This window comes from Lygodium microphyllum, chromosome 5 (assembly GCF_053477565.2).
Source record: "Lygodium microphyllum isolate KBCC chromosome 5, Lygodium_microphyllum_v1.1.10, whole genome shotgun sequence".
Lineage (NCBI taxonomy): Eukaryota > Viridiplantae > Streptophyta > Polypodiopsida > Schizaeales > Lygodiaceae > Lygodium > Lygodium microphyllum.
The window spans coordinates 155,953,605-155,973,836 of record NC_141139.1 but is presented as its reverse complement, the minus strand read 5'-3'; the positions used below and the strand labels follow the sequence as shown (position 1 = coordinate 155,973,836).

The following is a 20,232-nucleotide window of genomic DNA, read 5'->3' as shown; positions in this document are numbered from 1 at the left end:
CATGCACAAGTGCCACTAGCATTGCGGGGGTATCCAAAGGGGATCATTGCATCAAGGGAGGTGGTGATCATGGGGAAGTACCTGCACTTGCATACAAGTATCGAGCTCCGGATCACCGAGAGATAGGCAAAGTCCCCCCCCCCCCCCCCCCCCGGGCCGGGTTGTGCACCCCTTCAGGGTCTTAAGTGGTAAGGGAGGGTCACCTCTCTTTTGTCTTACCACCTCACCTAGCATCGGCCTTTTTCCTCAACCGGAGTATACATGGCAGACATTTTTATTAAGCAATTAGCATGAGATGCATTGGAAAGGAGGCATTGGGCCTTTTCATGAGATACAAGGAATAAACAAGGGTTGGGTTAGGGGTTACCTTGGCAGTCCAGTGACTCACTGGCTGCTACTTACCCGATTACAATGGCTATTACTCACTTTGAGGCTTATCCAAGGTCACATGACAAGATGGGGGTTAATGTCAATCAATACAATGAATTTAAGGATGAGTTATGATGCATGCATACAAGAGGGATTAAACTACTAAGCCTATGCTATCTTTAATCTCTCCAACAAGGGATTAAGCTCAGCAAGTGGATAAACATAAGAGATTAAAATCAAATTGTCATACCTCTTTAGGGCTTGGAGAAGATGGTTCTCGTCATGATGCCCATTTTCTCCATCAAGCAAGCCCAGTTGGTTGGAGCACTCCCATGGATGAAGGGTTCAGCATTCGAATGCTTCCAATGATGATGATGGCTCCCGTGCTTGTTCCTGAGCTTGAACTTTAAGAAAGGAAAGCTTCAAGTGAAGCTTTCATGGCTACCCTCAAGAAATCTCTGCATGCTGATCTCCACAACTGCAATTTAGGTAAGAAAGAGGCAAAAAGGGTAAATGGGGGGGGGGGGGGGGGGGGGGGGCAGCCACCTGAGGGCTGAGCTCCATGGGTTGTGGGCTGGATCAAAAGCTTGAACTAAGCAATAATGGCTGCCCACAAGTAGTGTACAGCAAGGAATTCAACCAAGGCTCAATGTCAGGGGAGAAAGGGTTAAATCTTGCTGAAAGAGGGTTCAGCTCTTTCCCCAAGAGGCCAAGAATGCCAGGGGAGAGGCCAAGAGCAGGAGTGGGAGGCAGGAGGAGGCCAAGGGCAGCAGCGTAATTTGCGCCGCGAATTGCGGGTTGCTGCTTGTTGCTTGTGGCAAGGTTTCCCTGACCACACCAAGGTGCTTAAAATGAAGCTAGAGATGAGGGGAATCACGCTTTGGTGTTGGCTGATGTATTGGAGGTGTTTGGAGCAAGCTTAGAGAGGTTATGTGGGTTGGCAGCCATGGCAATTTGCAAGAGAGAGAGAGAGGAGGACAGGGGCAAAAATTAACTGGGGTTTTTGCCCTCTTCCAACTCCTGGAACTCTAAACTTAGCCTGGAACCCCTAAAATTTGCATGAAAAGAAATGACGACCTGCAATTTTAACCATTTCACCTCCAGTTATGTCCGAGTCTCCAACCATAGCTCCTACTTGCTCTAAAATCTTAGGTTAACTGTAGTCCTTCTTGCTCCACCTGTACCTGTAAGCTGAGTAACTAGGGTTTTTGGGATTTGAAAATGAAGAAAGGGAAAAGAAGAAAATGACCAAAGCCTAAAGCTCTAATACCACTTGTAATGAATGAAGCTGAGAGGAGAGAGGAGAGGAGCTGAAGAGAGAGAAAGAAACCAAGAAGATGAGGAAATAAGACTAGAAGAGGAGAGAGAAAGACAGAAAAGAGAGGAGAAGAGAGGAGAAAGCCATGGAAGCTGAAGATTAAGGTGAAGAGTATATTCTTGATGATAACTGGGTGCCCTAATCTGGGACTCTTACACCTTATATACCCCAGTCAGTGTGACTGGGTGTCTAACCCCTAGTTTGTATGTATCCCACTTGTTACACGATGTCAATTATACTAGCTCTTGAAAATAGAGAATAACCATGTCTCTATGCCCGTCATCAATATCTTACAATAGCATACAAGACTATCCTATCAAAAATGCCTCTAAACATATGTGACAACAAATTTTCCACTTTTGGCCACACCACCAAAGAGTCCCCCTCATGTGAGCTCAAGACAAGGAGCCAAGCCCGCTCTCTATTAAATACCAACTCATAATGAATCCGGATGGCAATCCCAACTCCAGGATTTGAACCTGTCAAACTATGATCAATGCGTCAAGAATGTCCCTCTCTAGAACCTATGCACTTGTATATCTATATAGATGAGGCTCAAGGCTACCCCATCTCACACTCCCTCTCTGGCACTAGAGAGTCATGAGGGATAACCGCATCACTTGGACTAGAAAGCATTAGAGGAAGGGACAATCAAGCCCTTTCCTTGATCTGAAGAAGTGCATTCCTGTCACGCCTGGGACTACTCCTTGGCTGGAGGATTGGGGTCGAAATCTGAGAAAGAGGATGACTTATCGGAGGAGTCCATATCCCACTTCTTATTCTCCTTCTTCCATAAGGCTGCTAACTCCTTGCAGTACTTCCACAAGTGTCCCTTCTTACCATAGTGATAACACTCGGCCTTCGATTTCTTCTTCCTCCCACCCCTCTCTGAAGCTATAAAGGCCTCATTGGAACCTCCATAATGAGACAAAAGCCTCCCCTGTAAACACGAAGATGCCTCATGCTCAAGTGGCATCAAGGATATATGTGTAAAGCTCAAGAGTATAGATGATACATGTGCCCTCAAAGCATTCACCACTCCATTAAACTCTTTTGGGGAGAGGGGGGGGGGGGGGGGGGGGGGGGTGTGTCAGAGTGCAGCGGTGCGGAAGCGTAGGACTGAGAGAGAGAGAACGCAGAGAGAGAAGAGAGAGAGAGACAGTGGAAGATGAAGATCTGCTGTATAAAGTGTGCTGAATACAAAGATATGCAGATATATACACGGGCGCAGTGCGCTGGACTGCGTGTCTCCACCTCGACGATGCAACCTACTGTTCACCTCGAAGTCCGCTGCAGTCTGCACTATCTCCTGTCTGAAATCTGCGAACAGAGACGGAATCTGAGCGTGCCACCGGTCTGTAATCTGCGAGCAAAGAAGTGTTGGAGACTGCTGGAGAACTCGGCTATTTATAACCAGAATCTGGGCGAAAAACAGGGCGCCAGAAATAGCCTGTCGGCTGCATTAAATGCAGCCGACTTGTTGAGATGGCAAGCTCAACACATGTTCAGGGCTTTCCCGCAGTTATTTTGGGCATCTGAGGCCGTTTCAGGGCCCGTTTTAGAGTCGCAAGGTTGCAGACAACAGTTTCAGGGTACACTGTGACTTCGACTGTATTGACCAAACGTGGGTGCGCAGGTTACAGATTTCAGATCTGTAAGTTCAAAGGTGTTTACCAGTGAGCAAACACAAGGTTTATCTGCAAACTGGTTGCAGATTGCATGTATTGTTGAGTAGACAGTGAAAAAGGCTGTCTGGTGTATTGCTGTGCACTACAGGTCAAGGGTTGCAGAAGATTTGCTTGCTGTTTGGTATTAATTTTGTGATAATGGCAGAGAACAGTGGAAGCCCCATCATTGAGAAGCTCGACAAGAACAACTACCCATCATGGAAGTTTCGTGTCACGAACTTCCTTATTGGAAAAGGCCTCTACGAGTTCGTTTCAAGTGAAGAAAAGGAGTCGGAGATGAGTGATCCTCCAACTGCAGAAGAGACAAAGGCACGGAAAGAATGGAATGCAAAGGATAAAAAGGTCATGTATTGGTTGTCTGCAGTAATTGACAATAATATGCTGGGACACATTAGAAATGCAGAGAATTCATATGCAGCTTGGACCATACTTGAAAGTATGTTTTCTGTAAATACAAAGGCATGAAAGATTCAACTCAAGCAAGAGTTGAATACATTAAAGAAAGGGAAGATGTCTATCAATGAGTATGCACTGAAGGTAAGAAGCATTGCAGATGCATTGGCAGCGATTGATGCAATGCCCGATGATGATGATTTGGTGTCGTCTACCTTGGGTGGACTTAACAATGAAAAGGCTTGGAAGTCTTTTGTAACTTCTGTATATGTTAGAAAGCCATTTCCAGATTTCGATGAGTTGGTCTCTCTAATGATCACTGAAGAAATCAACATGCAGAGTGAGACATCTGAAAGAAGTGGTGAACAGGTCCAGGCTTTCTACTCCAGTTCTGGAAGGGGACGTGGCAGGTTCTCTTCAAGAGGCCGTGGTACAGGCCGTGGTAGTGACAACCAGCAAAACAGATTGAATCAGCAATTTGGCGATATGCAGGTTTCAGGAGGTCGTGGTAACTTTAGAGGCAGGGAGAGCTTTAGAGGAAGAGGTGGATGGCAGAACAGAGGTTCTAACAATTCTGGTATTGTATGCCACTACTGTGGCAAAACAGGTCATATTGCAGCCCAATGTTATGCTAAGAGAGATGATATCCGCAGTGGTAAGTTGCAGCAAGGAAACTATGCATCGTCTTCACGACAGAATGGAGACAAAAATGAACGTTTGTTCGTTATGCAGCATATGTTGAATGCTGTTACAGAAAAGGGAACACATGAAGATGTTTGGTATGTTGATTCAGGTGCATCCAATCATATGACCAGCCATGCAGAATGGTTTGGAGAGATGCAGGATTTGCAGAATGCAGGTTATGTGCAGACGGGTGATGACTCATGCCACCCAATTTCACACATTGGAAAAGTTCCCTTGTCCTTGCATGATGGTAAGACAAAGAGTCTTTCAGATGTATTGCATATGCATCTATTACAAAGAACTTGGTGTCAATCGGTCAAATGGTAGAGCAAGGGCTGCAAGTCAGATTTAATGCAAAGGGCTGCTTTGTAGAAGACTTCAATGACAAGTGCAGGTTGGTAGCAAAGGGAAGTAGAGTTGGACGTATGTTCACTCTAGATGTTGGAATTCCTACTATGAATGCTGCTATGTATGCCAAAGGAAAAGGTGTTGTTGCAGACATTGAAATTTGGCACAAACGCATTGGACATGCAAATGTACAAAGGCTGAAATTAATGCAATCCAAAGGGTTGGTTACAGGTTTGCCTACTTTTAAAGTTGCAGAATTTCAGAAGGTATGTGAAGAATGTAAGTTTGGTAAGCAGGCAAGACAACCCTTTTCACATGACAGAGATGTAAGCAGAAATATCCTTGATGTTGTGCATACAGACATTTGGGGGCCTACACAAAATGTATCTCTTGGAGGCAGTTCATACTTTGTCACATTCATTGATGATTGTTCTAGAAAGCTGTGGGTATATTTTATGAAGGAAAAGAGTGAAGCTTTTGAGCACTTTAGAACTTTCAAGGCTGCAGTTGAAAGAGAAACAGGCTTGAAAGTAAAGTGCTTGAGGTCAGATGGAGGGGGAGAGTACCTCTCCAATGAGTTCAGTGATTTTCTGAGGTCTCATGAGATAAAGAGACAGTTCACATGCAGGTATACCCCATAGCAAAATGGGGTTGCAGAAAGGAAAAACAGGCATATTGCAGAAGTTGCACGTGCCTTGATGGCTGAAAAGAATATGCCTAAGCATTTTTTGTCTGAGGCTGTTCATACTGCTGTTTATATTATGAACAGAACTCCCACAGCTGCAGTTCATGGTATGACTCCCGAAGAATGTTTTACAGGTAAGAAGCCTGATGTTTCACACTTGAAAGTATTTGGCTGCATTGCGTATGTTCATGTGCCAAATGAGTTGCGGAAGAAACTAGATCCAAAAGCTGAAAAGTGTGTCTTTATTGGATACTCTTTAGAGCAGAAAGGGTATCGCTGTTACAACCCTGTCACATGTAAGTTCAGAGTGAGCAGGGATGTCATCTTTGATGAAATGAGCAGTTGGTATGCATCTAGTGGTGATGCATTGGATGTTGATGATGATCATGACACTCATGTGCAGGCTGAAAGGCAAGAATCACGGACTCTTAGTGGACCAGAGACATCATCTGGTAGCCCTTGGTCTGGGGGACTAAGGAGTACCTCTACATCTTCGAGTGCATCTAGTAGCACTACAGGTAAAGACAAAGGAAAGAATAAAGTGTCAGAAGGCATTGATGCAGTTCTTGATGGAGACTCTAGTGGCTCAGAGAGCTTGGATGATGAGCTTGGCATTCCTTCAGTGAGGACTCCAGGTGTGCAGAGAGCACGCGTTAATGCAAAGACTCCATTGAGTGATCCAGTGGTACGCAGGTCTAGCAGGGTGAGATACCCTGTTAAAAGATTTGGTTTTGAAGGTTATGCAGCTCACCATTATGCTTATATGGTGAAACTAGTTGAGGATGTTGAGCCCACATGTTTTGAGGAGGCTATTGGTCATGCTCATTGGGATGCAGCAATGGATGAGGAGATGGCTGCATTAGAGGCCAATAAGACTTGGGATCTAGTATCATTGCCGAAGGGAAAGAAAGCTATTGGATGTAAGTGGGTTTATAAGATTAAGCACAATGCAGATGGTTCTATTAGCAGGTACAAAGCTAGGCTGGTTGCAAAAGGCTATGCTCAGACATATGGCATAGATTATGATGAAACCTTCAGTCCAGTTGCTAGGATGACAACTGTCAGATGTGTGATTGCTTTGGCAGCAGCCAAAGGTTGAAGGTTGCAGCAAATGGATGTAAAGAATGCCTTCTTGCATGGTGATTTGCAAGAAGAAGTGTTTATGGATCAGCCAGCAGGTTATGAAGATTTAGAGCATCCCACGTATGTGTGCAGGTTGAAGAAGGCACTCTATGGGCTCAAGCAAGCACCTAGAGCATGGTCTGACAAGATTAGAGAGTATCTTGTCAATATTGGCTTTTATATTTCTGATGCTGATCACTCACTTTATGTGAGAAAGGGAGATGCAGGTTTGGTCATCATAGTCATCTATGTGGATGACTTGATTATTACAGGTGACAGTGATAGTGGAATTGCTGAAGTTAAGGGCTATTTGAAGATGAAGTTTGAGATGAAGGATTTAGGTGAGCTAAGATACTTCCTTGGCATTGAGGTGATCAGATGTGATGATGGTATATGGCTGTCCCAAAGACAGTATGGCTTGGATATGTTGTCCAAGTATGATATGACTGCATGCAAACCACTTTCAGTCCCGTTGGAGCAGAATGTAAAGCTGAGTGCTGATGTTGGGGATGAGATAGAAGACCCTACTATGTTCAGGAGGATAGTGGGGAGTTTGATCTACATGACCATTACAAGGCCAGACTTGAGCTACGTTGTTGGTCTTGTGAGTCAGTTTATGCAAGTACCTAGAAAGCCACATTTGGATGCAGTCAGACGCATATTGAGATATGTGAAGTCCACATTACATTATGGGCTTTTCTATGAGGCAGGTACAGACGTACAGGTGTTTGGATACACAGATGCAGATTGGGATGGTAGTATGTCTGACAGACGATCTACCCGCGGATACATGTTCTCTCTTGGTAGTGCAGCAGTTGCTTGGAGCAGCAAAAAGCAATCTACAGTTGCTTTGTCGAGTACAGAGGCTGAGTATAGAGGTGCTGCTGTTGCAGCATGTGAGGTAGTATGGCTGCAAAAGTTACTGGCTGATTTGGATGTGCAGGTGGAAGGTCCAGTTGTCATTTATTGTGACAACATGAGCAGTATACAGTTGGCTAGGAACCCTGTGTTCCATGCCAGGACAAAACATATTGAGGTACACTACCACTTTGTGAGAGAGAAGGTACTAGCAGGTGAGATTGACTTGGTGTATGTCAGCACACAGGATCAGATAGCTGATATCTTCACGAAGGCAGTGGGTACAGAGAAGCTTCAAAAGTTTCGAAGCTTACTTGGAGTTGCAGAGATGCAATTGAGCTTGAGGGGGAGTGTTGAGATGGCAAGCTCAACACATGTGGACATGGATGATGGACCGCCTGGTTAGATGGGTCCACACGTCTACACTTAGCACGTCGGTGGTCATTATGACTCTCACATGGCCACTGACTCATTACTTATTATATTCAGGATGTTACACCTATTTACAGCTGGCATAGTTATAGTGCCAGTCAACTAGTGTAGTCGGTTATGCATTGTTTGACTTAGTAGGCCACTTTCCTTTTATGTTGTATCTTATCTATACTTTGTGTACATTGTAAAGTGTGTGGAAGAATAAGAAGAAACCAGCAAGAAAACGTTTTTGGCCTCCATCTCTCTTCTTGTCTCTTAAGTGAGCTTATCCTTGTGCATTCTGTGTGTGTTCGGCGCAGCATCTTGAGCAATCCCCTCCACCACGCAATTCTTGACACGACTGTCTGAACAGGTCGGACTGCCACGTGGCAGTCCGACTGCACACGGACAGCACCTGTCCGACTGCACCTGCTGCACAGGCTGTGATCTCCTCTAACACCCCCTCTCAGAGCCTGGGCGGGGCAGAAGCCTGAGGGATCTGGAATGTCGCCGAAGTAGAGCCTGGGGAAGTGCCTTCGTAAACAAATCCACAAGATTGTCCTCCGTCTTGCAGTACTCCACAGTGATGGTCTTATCCAGAAGCTTTTCTCTGATGAAGTAGTACTGGATCTCTATGTGCTTCGTCCGGGCATGAAACACAGGGTTCCGTGCCAAGGCAATGCAACTCTCATTGTCACATTGCAGCAAAGTAGGACGAGTATGGGGGCACCCAAGCTCCTCCAACAATCTCCGAAGCCACACAGCCTCACATGTGGTGGAAGACGCGGCCCGATACTCCGCCTCAGTAGACGAAAGGGCTACCGTGGGCTGCTTCTTGCTACTCCATGAGATAACACCCGCACCCAAGGTAAAACAGTAACCTGTAGTAGACCGCCTGTGGTCCACATCCCCGGCCCAATCCGAGTCGCTCCAACCTGTAAGGACAAGATCTGAATAATCGGTCCCTGCAGGATAATGAATCCCTAAATCAGACGTCCCCCTCAAATACCGAAGTATCCTCTGAGCAGCCTGCCAATGCACCGTCTTAGGTTCACTCATGAACCCTGCCAAGAGCCCAACAGCAAAACAAAGATCAACCCGAGTGTTGAGAAGCCAAATCAAGGATCCAATCAACTGACGATAGCGGGAAGCATCCGCCATAGGAGAAGCTGAATGGGAAGTGGCCTTCCAGTTCGGATCCATAGGAGTAGAAAGGGTCCGACAATCCTCCATCGCAAAAGACACCAAGAGCTCCTATACATATCTCTGCTGAGAGATGAAGATCCCCCTCTGAGACTGATAAATCTCATGGCCCAAAAAGAAATGGAGTAGACCCAAGTCTGTCATCTCGAACGTCCGATGTAAAGCTCACTTTGTCTCTTGGACCTGCTGTGCATGATCACCTGTGACAATCAAATCATCAACATACAACACAAAAAGCACACAACCATCCTCGGAAGTGTGAACATAAAGCTGCGGATCGGCCTTAGAACGCCGATATCCCAACTGAGACTAAAGGAACGAATCAATCTTCTCGTTCCATGCACGAGGAGCCTGCTTGAGGCCATACAAGGCCTTCTTCAACCTGTAGACTTTCCCATCTGAGGATCCAAAGCCAGGAGGCTACTCAACATAGATCTCCTCCTTCAAATCACCATTGAGGAAGGCCGACTTCACATCCAACTGGTAAACAGGCCATCTCCTATGGCCAGCCAAGGCAAGAACAGCTCTAATGGTCGCCATACGAGCAGTGGGGGCAAAAGTATCATGACAATCAATCCCTGGGCGCTTTGCAAAACCTTTAGCAACAAGGCGAGCCTTGTGCTTATCCAAAGAACCATCGCTAAGGTATTTGGTCTTGAAGACCCACTTGACGCCAATCACCTTCTTATTCGGGGGGCGGGGCATGAGAGACCAAGTGCCATTCCTCTCAATAGCCTCCAACTCGGCTTCCATAGCTTTCTTCCATGGGGCGGACTGTAAAGCCTCCTTCACGGAGGTGGGCTCTCGATCCTGCATAACACGGGTCATCAAACAATAGTTAGAGCAAACAAGCTCCGTAGAATGTGCCTGGTGCCGCCGTGACCGCCGCGGACCATCTTCCGGTCCCCACTCCTCAAGAACCCCCTCGATCCCGGAATCCCGGAGTGTGTCACGGGCCCATCGAGGAGGAGGCCGAACCTCCCCTCGTCTCTCCCCATCAACTGAAGACTCGGGAATATCCACCGGTGGTAACTCCTCAGGGGTGACCGGTGGAGCAGTAGACTCTGTGTCAGAAACAGAATCATAATCAAACGGCACGGGCTCCAATGGTACTGTAGCAGGAGCCCAACTCTCCCCTGGATCTCCAAGAACGGGATGCTCCTCACCCGTTGATATAGCCGGAACCTCCACAAACCGCACATCTCGACTAGTGTACACATCCCGCTTGACGGGATCATACAATCGATAGCCTTGGGACTGGGAGCTATAGCCAACAAATACCTGTCTTCGGGAAGCTGCTTCAAATTTATCACGGCGAGCCTTGGGAATGTGAACATAGACATCACACCCAAAGACCCTAAAGTAAGAAACATCGGGCTTAGTCCCAAAGTAAGCCTCAAAAGGGGTCATCCCATCAACGGCCGAAGTGGGGGATTGATTAAGGATGTGGACTGCAGTAGCCACAGCCTCGGCCCACAGAACCTGAGGGGTCTGTCGGTGCTCCATCATGGTGCGCGCCATCTCGATCACACTGCGGTTTTTCCGTTCAAGAATGTCATTTTCTTGAGGAGTGTTGGTATTGGCAAACTCCTGATGAATACCTTTATCTGCACAAAACCGAGCAAACTCATTAGAAACAAATTCACCTCCCTTGTTGGATCGCAAGGTCTTCAACTTCCGGCCCGATCGGTTCTCCTCAAAGAGAAGCTAATCCTTGAAGTGGGAGAAAGCTTCTGATTTTAATGCCAAGAAATAGACCCATGTCATCCTGCTGTAGTCATCTACGATCAACATGAAGTACGAGCTCCCACGCAAGGACTCATTCCTCATAGGGCCACATAGATCGGTAGATACAAGCTCCATCGGTGAAGTAGACCGCCGCGAAGCTGTGTGGGGAAAGGCATCCCTATGCTGCTTCCCACGAATGCAGGAGACACATGGCTGCTAGCTCACCACTATATCCGGCAACCCTCGAACAAGCTGTCTAGGTGACGCCCTCCGAAGATAATCATAGTTGAGGTGACCAAACCGAGCATGCCATAACTCTGACTGTGGCTGAGAGGTAAGAAGAAGAGTAGAAAGGGCGGTGGAAGACTTCAATTTATAGATGCTGTTCTCCTCATATCCGGATGATAGAACCTTCCCTCGACCCACGATCAAGGACTCGCACCGTAGTACTGTCAAACTCTACCAAAAGTCCAAGGGAGCAAATCTTATAAACTGACAGTAGATGATACCCTAAGCCTGGTACATGCAAGACCTCTGAGGTATGGGTACCACCATGTCCATCTGGAATAAGCTGCATCTTACCCCGTCCTGCAATAGATACTGAAGAGCTATCTCCAATGAGAATCTGCCCACGCGAGGGTCGCAACTGGGCAACACCATCTGATGAAGGAGTCATGTGCCGGGAGGCACCACTATCAACGATCCACTCTCGAGCCTGGGGAGCCGTCATCGCAGCATCAGAAGCATTCGGTGAAGAGTCCTCAATGACAGCTAAATGAAGAAATGCAGTTGATGAGGGTGCAGCCACCGCTCCAGAATCCTTTGTGTCCTTCTTGTTGGTGTCCTTCTTGTCTTTGTCAAGGCAATCCTTCTTCCAATGGCCAGTCTTTCCACAAATATGACATGTGGATTCTTTGTCCTTGTCCTTCTTTGACTTGTTATCCCCCTTCTTCTTCTTTTGGTCCTTCCCCTTCTTCTGAGAGGCTTGACCTGTCAGCGCCTCCGACTTGGAAGCATTCTGTCCCTTTAGTTGTTCCTCTTGGTCCAAGACCATAGGAACCAACTCTTCCCACCGAAGAGTAGACTCCCGCCCCGAAGCAATAAGGGCGGAGTAGAAGGTACCGAATCGTGGCGGCAACTGGGACAATAGTGTGATCACCATGTCTTCGGAGGAAATCGGCTTCCCCGCATTCTGAACCTGCATCTAAAGCTGTCTTAGCTTGTTGATGTGCTCCCACAGCGAAGAAGACTTGTTTACGGACAAGGTCCGCATCTGTACCTCCAAAGAAACCCGCTTCATAAGGGTCATCCGATTGTACATTTGATCAAGCTCCAACCATATCTCCCGAGCCACTGTTAAGTGCTCGATGTGAGCGATCACGATTGTAGTACAAGATAGAAAAAGAAAGGAACGAATCCTGGCATTCAGTTTGTCCCAATGAGACTGAGCCTTGGCCAACTCCGCACGAGCATCGGAAGAGAGTTTGGACTCATCTCTTACCGAGGGCCGGTCAATCTCCTCCTATACAAGCTCCGCCAAATCATAGGACTCAAGGATGGCCAACATCATGACGCGCCAGATGCGGTAGTTGTCGCCATCGAGCTTCTGATCTGCAGGAAGAGCCGGTAAGACAGGCACCTTCCGGTCCATAATCGACTGGAACTCCAAGTCAATCTCTGTAGACATCTTCACCTGTAATGCCTTCACAAACACAAAAGCAGCCCCCTCTAACTGTGAAAACTCAGCTTGCTAAGGCTCTTCCGCGCCCTCAAAATTCTTCACCTGCCGGAGGCGATGAAAAAGCAAAACCTGCACTTGTAGGCTGAAAACTCAAACTTCCTCCGTGTCAAACAGCAGCAAATCCACCACCTGGACTCCTTTCCTGTGCGCCCACGCTCGCTTCAGCCTTGTTCCAAGGCGCAGCCCTCCTCTCTGCCCTCAAACACTGAAAACGCAAATTTGTGTCGCGATAGAAACTCCTCTTTAGGTTGGTTCTGCACTCAGTTAGCCCTTTAGCACTGCTCAAATACCATGTCAGTGCAGCGGTGCGGAAGCGTAGGACTGAGAGAGAGAGAACGCAGAGAGAGGAGAGAGAAAGAGACAGTGGAAGATGAAGATCTGCTGTATAAAGTGTGCTGAATACAAAGATATGCAGATATATACACGGGCGCAGTGCGCTGGACTGCGTGTCTCCACCTCGACGATGCAACCTGCTGTTCACCTCGAAGTCCGCTGCAGTCTGCACTGTCTCCTGTCTGAAATCTGCGAACAGAGACGGAATCTGCGCGTTCCACCAGTCTGTAATCTGCGAGCAGAGAAGTGTTGGAGACTGTTGGAGAACTCGGCTATTTATAGCTAGAATCTGGGCGAAAAACAGGGCGCCAGAAATAGCTTGTCGGTTAATGCAGCCGATTGTCTGAACAGGTCGGACTGCCACGTGGCAGTCCGACTGCACACGGACAGCACCTGTCCGACTGCACCTGCTGCACAGGCTGTGATCTCCTCTAACGGGGGGCCGGGGGGAGAGCTTGTAGAGTACCGTTCCCACAAGATGTGCCTCTAGAAGGGCAGATTGTATGTATCAAAACTAGTCTTATACCTATGTAACTCAAAGCAAAAAGGACTAAATGGTGTCCTTAGACTCAAACTTCATCTACTAAAGCTGTCCATAAAGTAACACCTACTACACGCATGGTGGAAGGTGCCTTATACAACATCTAAATCTTTTGAATATACTTTGGGAGATGTCCTGCAAAAGGTAACCGCTGATAGAACCTCTTTAGAAATACATCGAAGAAGAGCAGAATAGCCACGCACATCATCCCAATCCCATGTAAGCACAGCTTCCTCATAGTTATCCTCATCAAAATCTTTGGGAAGAGGAAAAGGACGCTGAGACCGAGGAATAGGTCCACTACCAATGTACCAAATCTGCTTCTACACAAACCAAGCTTTCATTACAGCACTCCATGTAAGATAGTCAAGTCCATGTAACTTATCATTTGTAGAAGTTCACAGAGGAGCCATCTGGAGAGGGGAGGAAGAAAAGATAGAGAAGAGAAGATAGACAAAGAGAAAAGGCAACAATCTAAACAGCATAGTCTGCACAAAATTCGAGTTCATACACAGTATTCACAAGCTGACCATGAAAAATCAATTGCAAAAAATGGAAAACATCCAACAAACACTATGAGTAAAGAGAAGATGTTGTTGCCCAACCTCCAAGAGTAAGATTGGCACAAAACGCACGGTTGCTAATGAAAACGAAGAGTAACCAATATTAAATGCACTCAATCTACAATAAATGCAGCAAACAAGGAAAGTGCAAGTAGCTGGAGAAAAAACGCAGCCTTCAAATGATGAGAGACAGAGCGATGGCACCAAGCAGTAGTCGCCACATCAGCAAGTGTGTAGACGGCCTATAATCAACAAAAAAGCATGCAGCAGGAACCTAGATCCTGCAATCTAATACCATGTTGAAAGTGGTGCAGCAATGGAAGCATAGACAAGTACTGAAATAAACTACTAAACACAAGACAGAAGAGAGAAAACAAAAGAACACTGCAAAGAAGAGAACTCAAAGATGTGCTTAAGAAATGGAATCCATATACCAAACACGAGACAATTGCATACAACAGTGAGTCGTTAGCTACATGGGCACTGGCACCAGCTCCTCTCTCCAACAAAAGTCCACTTGAAGAATGATGATGACTATATGATCGAGGAGGAGGAGCCCAATAAATAGGCACAAAATAGGCCATAACCAGCAGCTGATCTGCTGGCCGACTAGCATAAAATGCCAAAAACCACATGAAATGCCCACACTAAAAATGCCTAAAATCCTAACAAATGTGCCCAACCCATCACACACGCAAAGACTCACACATGAGCTGACAATCTTGCTACCAACTAGTTTTTCCTTGACTGCATCTTTTCAGCTAAAAATAAAGAGTGCCCTCATCAAGAAAATCAGCCAATATTGCGAATGAGTTTAGATCTTGGCGCTCCACTTTGGAGGTGGAGGGACCATTGCCCTTCTTGAAAGCAGCCCTTGGATATTGACAATCCAAAGATCAAAAGCAAGGCAAGTAGGAGGGTCCCACAAATGGTCTGTAGAGACTTTCGTAGCCGAAGGTTTCTCTAGGCTCTTGGAAACCTTGTCATTAGCAGTGGGTACAACCAACAGCTTATCTTTGTGCCACACATAAGTGCACAAGTGGTCCTGTGAGGTGGTACGTGTGACTACTGCTAATGCCACATCAAACTTTGACACGAGCATCAACCCAAACCTGATTTGTGGAATCCAATGACTACATAGGTTGCTTCCCTTTGTCCACATGATTCCTCATAAGGGCCTCATAGGCTTGAGGGCCATCATCCATAGGTGCATCAATGACTAGTGGAGCCAAGCCCCCATCAACATCAGCAGCCTTCTCTGGGCATTCAGCCATAAAGTGCCCAAATTGGCCACAAGAAAAGCAATGCCCTGCAAAAGTAGCCCATTTCAAATGATAGTGCAATGAAGGCATCTGAGAACAATCTAAGTGCAAGCAATTGGGCCTTTTACACGAGGTGTCCCACAGCATGCACAAACAATTCCAATTGGTAGCCTGCATGCTGGGGGGAACCAAAATTGTACCAATCGCTCCCATAGCATCCTTAAGCAACGGCCAATAAACGGCGGGACAATATTCGACCTCGAACCACATTGTGCATTCCTACTATAGCAAACATTGGAAGTCTGCTAGTGGCCTCCAAGCCACAACATGAACCAGGTGTCTATCAAAGAAAAGCAGAACTCTAGCCAGAAGAGCATCTTGAGCTTGCTGATTTGAGCAAAACCTCATAGAAGCCTTGTGGGCCAACAAAGTTTTCGTCCATGAATTCAGTCAGGAGAGCATGAAATCCTACCTGTGAAGAAAAGTATGACCCCTCTTTCATAAAAGGCTGAAAAAGAACGCAGTACATTATTGGTACCTGCATTGGCATCCAAAACATCCTCTTTATCCTGGACTAGAAAGGAGTCAACCCCTAATATTGGCGAATTCCAATAGATGTTCCCAGTCCAACTCCTCAGATTCCCTAGCAGGCAATGTAACCTACGCATTAAAACGAGCACACTGCTCTGACTATGGAATGGCATGAGAACCTGCCCTCACATCATCAAGAGTGTGGTAGTTGCATTCCCTCCCAGCATCAAGATCATGTTTACTGCACTTGACGAGGGGTTGCACATCAGAACCAGGGTGAGCCTCAGAACAGGGAGCAACCAGCTCCGTGCAAGGGACCATTTCTTGCTGTTCTTCATCATCCAAATCTGGCCCAAGGGCATCCACCACTTGATCAATGAAGGCCATGTTCAGCTCTGGCATGGTGCAGGACACAAGGATTCAGGATATTCGCTACAGCATAGGCCTGGCTCACAGCAAATAACATGCTGCTCCCATAGTAGATCACACTGCATGTGCAGTCCCACTTGGACCTGATCAGAGCTCCCACCCAGAAGCCTGGAACTTCTGTTCTCTCTCTCTCTCTCTCTCTCTCTCTCTCTCTCTCATATATTTCATATTCTATCTCAGCATGTGCATCTGATTACACATTGTTACACTGACAGATGGTTGGAGAGAATGATCACAACAGTAAGGAAAGAGGAAAAGCTGATCGCTAGCCGAAGGACCAGCTTACTAGCCAGCCTACTGCTCATAAATGAGCTGACCTGAAAATGCAAGCCAACTTCAGTAAATGTTGGTCCCCCACCCAAGGAATGTCTGCCTAGGCTTGCAAATGTCCAATTAACTAAGAAGTTAAAAACAGTCCACGACATCTGGAACCTACTGCCCAACACGAATGCATGTTGGCATTCACTGAATCCATGCTGTCATCTCCTAGTTGTGAGCTCCATCAGAGCTTGAAAAATATCATTCATCATTTTTCCTCATGTGCAGTCTTAGCATGCATTTCTTACCCTGTTTAGTGAGGTATATTTTTGGAGTGTACCAAGGTTGCCTGATTGAACCATTTTTGTTATCATTGCAAGCAACAAGTTAAACAGCACACAGGTCAGCAAGGTTTGAGGCTGTCACCTATTTTAGAGGCTACCACAATTTGTTCCCTCCAGATTTGCTAGTTTGTTGCCTCCATTTTCCTCTCCCTTTGCCTACATCATCTTCTTCTCCAGCCTAAATCCAGTGCCCTCACTAATGCAGTCCAGCAGCATGCAGGAGCTAGCTGTAGTAGCATTGTATTTTTGGATCTGATTTGATCCTTCTTTCTCTGCATTCACCCTGTCTTTCTCTTTCTCTTCTCTCCATGTTGCGTTCTTTCTTCCATTGTGCACTCTCACATGGTATCATCACAAAAGGAGTTGAACCAAAGCTATCCCAAAGAGAAGATGTCATCAAAGCATTGTGATTACCCTCAGATTGCAGCATTTTTTGCACCACGTGGCCTTTCAAAACCTGGGTGACATCAAAACACAATGGTCCAAGTCATAGTTACAAGTAACACAAAACAAGACAAGGATGGGGGATGGGGGATGGTGGATGGGGAGGAATTGCCATCACTTTTTGTGACTATACAGTCACACGGAATGGGATGTGAGATGGCAGAATTTTTCGCACTCTATATGAGGTCCATGGACGACATCACTCTTGCTTCTTCATGAAGCCTTGACTAGTGGACAGCAGATCATCCAGTCATATGACATAAAACGTGACTGAATCCAGGATCTCCATGATAGAGGGGGTTCCACTACCATTGATGACATTCATCTGTGCATGTTTGAGGCATGGGTACCATTCCTCTACTTCTTTTGATAGACAGGTTTCCAATTTGGCAGCTACAGTCCCTTATCTGCAACACTTGGGCTTCAATCTTCTTTCTGCTTGTGGCCTTACTCAGCTATGTACCCACGTGATGTTTACACAAGAGAAGGTCATTGAGCTACCAAAACTTTGCTCTAGAGTATTCTATTTTCTGCCATTTTTCAGCTCATTAGGACAGCCCCAAAAAGGCATTTTTGCTTTTTGAACAAGACACGAGACTTCTTTTGGCTCTGACAATTTCTATAGGAGGGACTCAATGCACAGCACTCTTGATCCCTTTGCCCATCCTTTGCATCCACAATTGCTGCATCATCAATTGCCAACATTATCTAACCTTCTCCCTGCTGCCATCAGCTGCCACATGGACTTCATCTACTGTATCTGCTGCCATCATCAATTGCCAACATCATCTAACCTTCTCCCTGCTGCCATCAGCTGCCACATGGACTTCATCTACTGCGTGTATCTGCTGCCAGCTATAACCTGATTTGCTGCTGCTCAGAGGTTTCTCTATCATGCTGCAGCTGCCACAACCTAGTCTACAGCCTCATCATCATCTCTAGACTGCAGACAACTTCATATTCTGCTGCTACGACCTGTTCTACAGACAGGCAACCAGATTCTGACCTCAGTGCTGCGTTTTACATCTTCTACACCAGCCTGATCTGCTTTTGCTCTTCCAGCAGGTCATGATCAATGTTCATGCATTCTTCATCACTCTCAGCTCCAGTCAGTTGTATGTACTCCAGATTTGGTGGTATTGCCACACTTGGGATCCATACATGGAGGACAACAATCATCTGGCACTCTCGCACAAGTCCGTGGTTGTTGGACTTCTTCACTCCTTGAGCATCACATCTGTATTATATTCTTCACTCATTTACATTCAGTAACCCATTCATTCATCAGATTCTATCTGTTCTATCACTTTTGCAATTTTTGTTTAATCCCCTCTTAGCTCCAAAATTCTGAACCAAAACGATAAATAGGAACACTTCCTTTCAACTCAGGTCATCACATGACATTGCATAAGTCTCCTGGATGAACTCCAAATGAGCTCTCTTGGTGATCCTTCACCTCAATCGTGGTGAATGCCCCCAAGCCTAGAAGCTTGGACATAACCATTGCTGTGCACAGACCTCCAACACAACTTGAATTTGTTGGATTTGGTAGAAACATTATCAGCACCCAAAATAGGTGAAACACTGTGACCTTAAGTACTGGGACAAATTAGTTTTCGAAGAAATATCCAAGATACTGGGACGAATCAGTATACAGGAATTGTTGTAGCCCTTAGCATAGAGCAAGGGCAATCGACAGAAGTTTTTTTCTGTAGTAGGGACACTGTATAACTCAGTGAGAGGTGAAAGAATGGTTCCCTCTGGATCTTCCTCAAAGTTTCGACAGGATGGGGACAAGGCGAGCCTTACTCTACTCCTCTCCCACACTCACCAATGTCTGGCACAAAGCAAACCTAGAATATCGTCTTGAACTTTTTCTGTGACCTTCATTCGCGCAATTAAACAAGTTGGTCATTCATCTGGTAGAAGAAAATGCTCAATGCTTCTCCTATCGATAATTTGCTCACTCTAGACATAGCAGTAGAACAAACTTATCATTCATTCTCCTGCAAAGGATTAACACCGTTCGCCTAGAACAGACAACGATTCCATTCCATGGTTATGATCCTGCAGACGAAGGCATGGCTTACCTTGCAGAGATAGAAGAAATATGTAGAGTTCTTATGTCCTTTATGCATGATCATGCATGGACGGCCAAACAGTGAGTCGTACTAAAAAGGAGTAGGAGCACACCTCGGACGTGGAAGCATCATCGGTCTGTCTGAAACACGCATCTCCAAACATATATCGATGGCAGTGCAGAAAGAAAACATGGGTTGTGCTGTACAATGAAAATTTTGAAATGTATCCTAGGGGCTGAGCTTGATGCTAAGATGTCACGCAAATCATGTTAGGTGAAGGGGGAAGAGGTAGAGGTGGGACATTAACTTTGGTAAAGCAGGGGTGCAACCTCAACTCCTATGGAAGGAGGCATACGGATGGGCAAATGGGATTAAAGTCAATGCTATGGGGAACACAATCCATGTATGGTCTATCTATGCCCCAAATGCATCACACAACAGAGCAAGGTTATGGGAAGCATTGCGCCAGGCGCCAAGGCAAGAAGCAACAATCATGACTGGAGATTGGGCCATGACAACCACACAACTTGATCGATCACACAAGGGGGGGACAATGATTGTGGCAGAAAGGGAGAGCTAGGAGAAGGGCTAACGTAGCATCATGATCTAGTAGATGTCACCCACATGTGTGAACAAGAAGAGGCTATAGCCTTCACATGGCATAATCAGCACAAGGATGATTCATGGCGTATGGGGAGATTGGATCATGCCTACTCCAATCAAGGTGGGTGGTGGATCATACCCCAACAAAAGCTGCAAGTGTTGACTAATGTCATGGACTATGATCACTACCCTATCTAGGTATGCCTTAAAATGGTCTCTCCAAGGAGCCCAAGCAATGGGCCGCCCCAATTTATATTCAACAATTCATTTCTTAAAGATCTAACATTCACTCAGA

At 46.2% G+C, this 20,232-nt stretch overlaps 1 protein-coding gene across 3 annotated transcripts in view; it reads right to left on the bottom strand.

Moving 5' to 3' along the window:
- Positions 1-19,601, bottom strand: part of LOC148036573 (putative phosphopantothenoylcysteine decarboxylase) — a 53,655-nt gene extending 34,054 nt beyond the window's left edge. Inside the window, exon 1 of one of the 3 annotated variants that reach the window (XM_087678561.1) lies at positions 19,447-19,601. The gene's annotated coding sequence lies outside the window, so the exon portion shown is untranslated. Of the gene's footprint in view, positions 1-16,891; positions 18,540-19,343 lie in introns of those variants that run through there. The other 2 variants (XM_087678562.1, XM_087678563.1) reach the window with 2 other exon arrangements.
- Between the last annotated feature and the right edge of the window lie 631 nt (positions 19,602-20,232).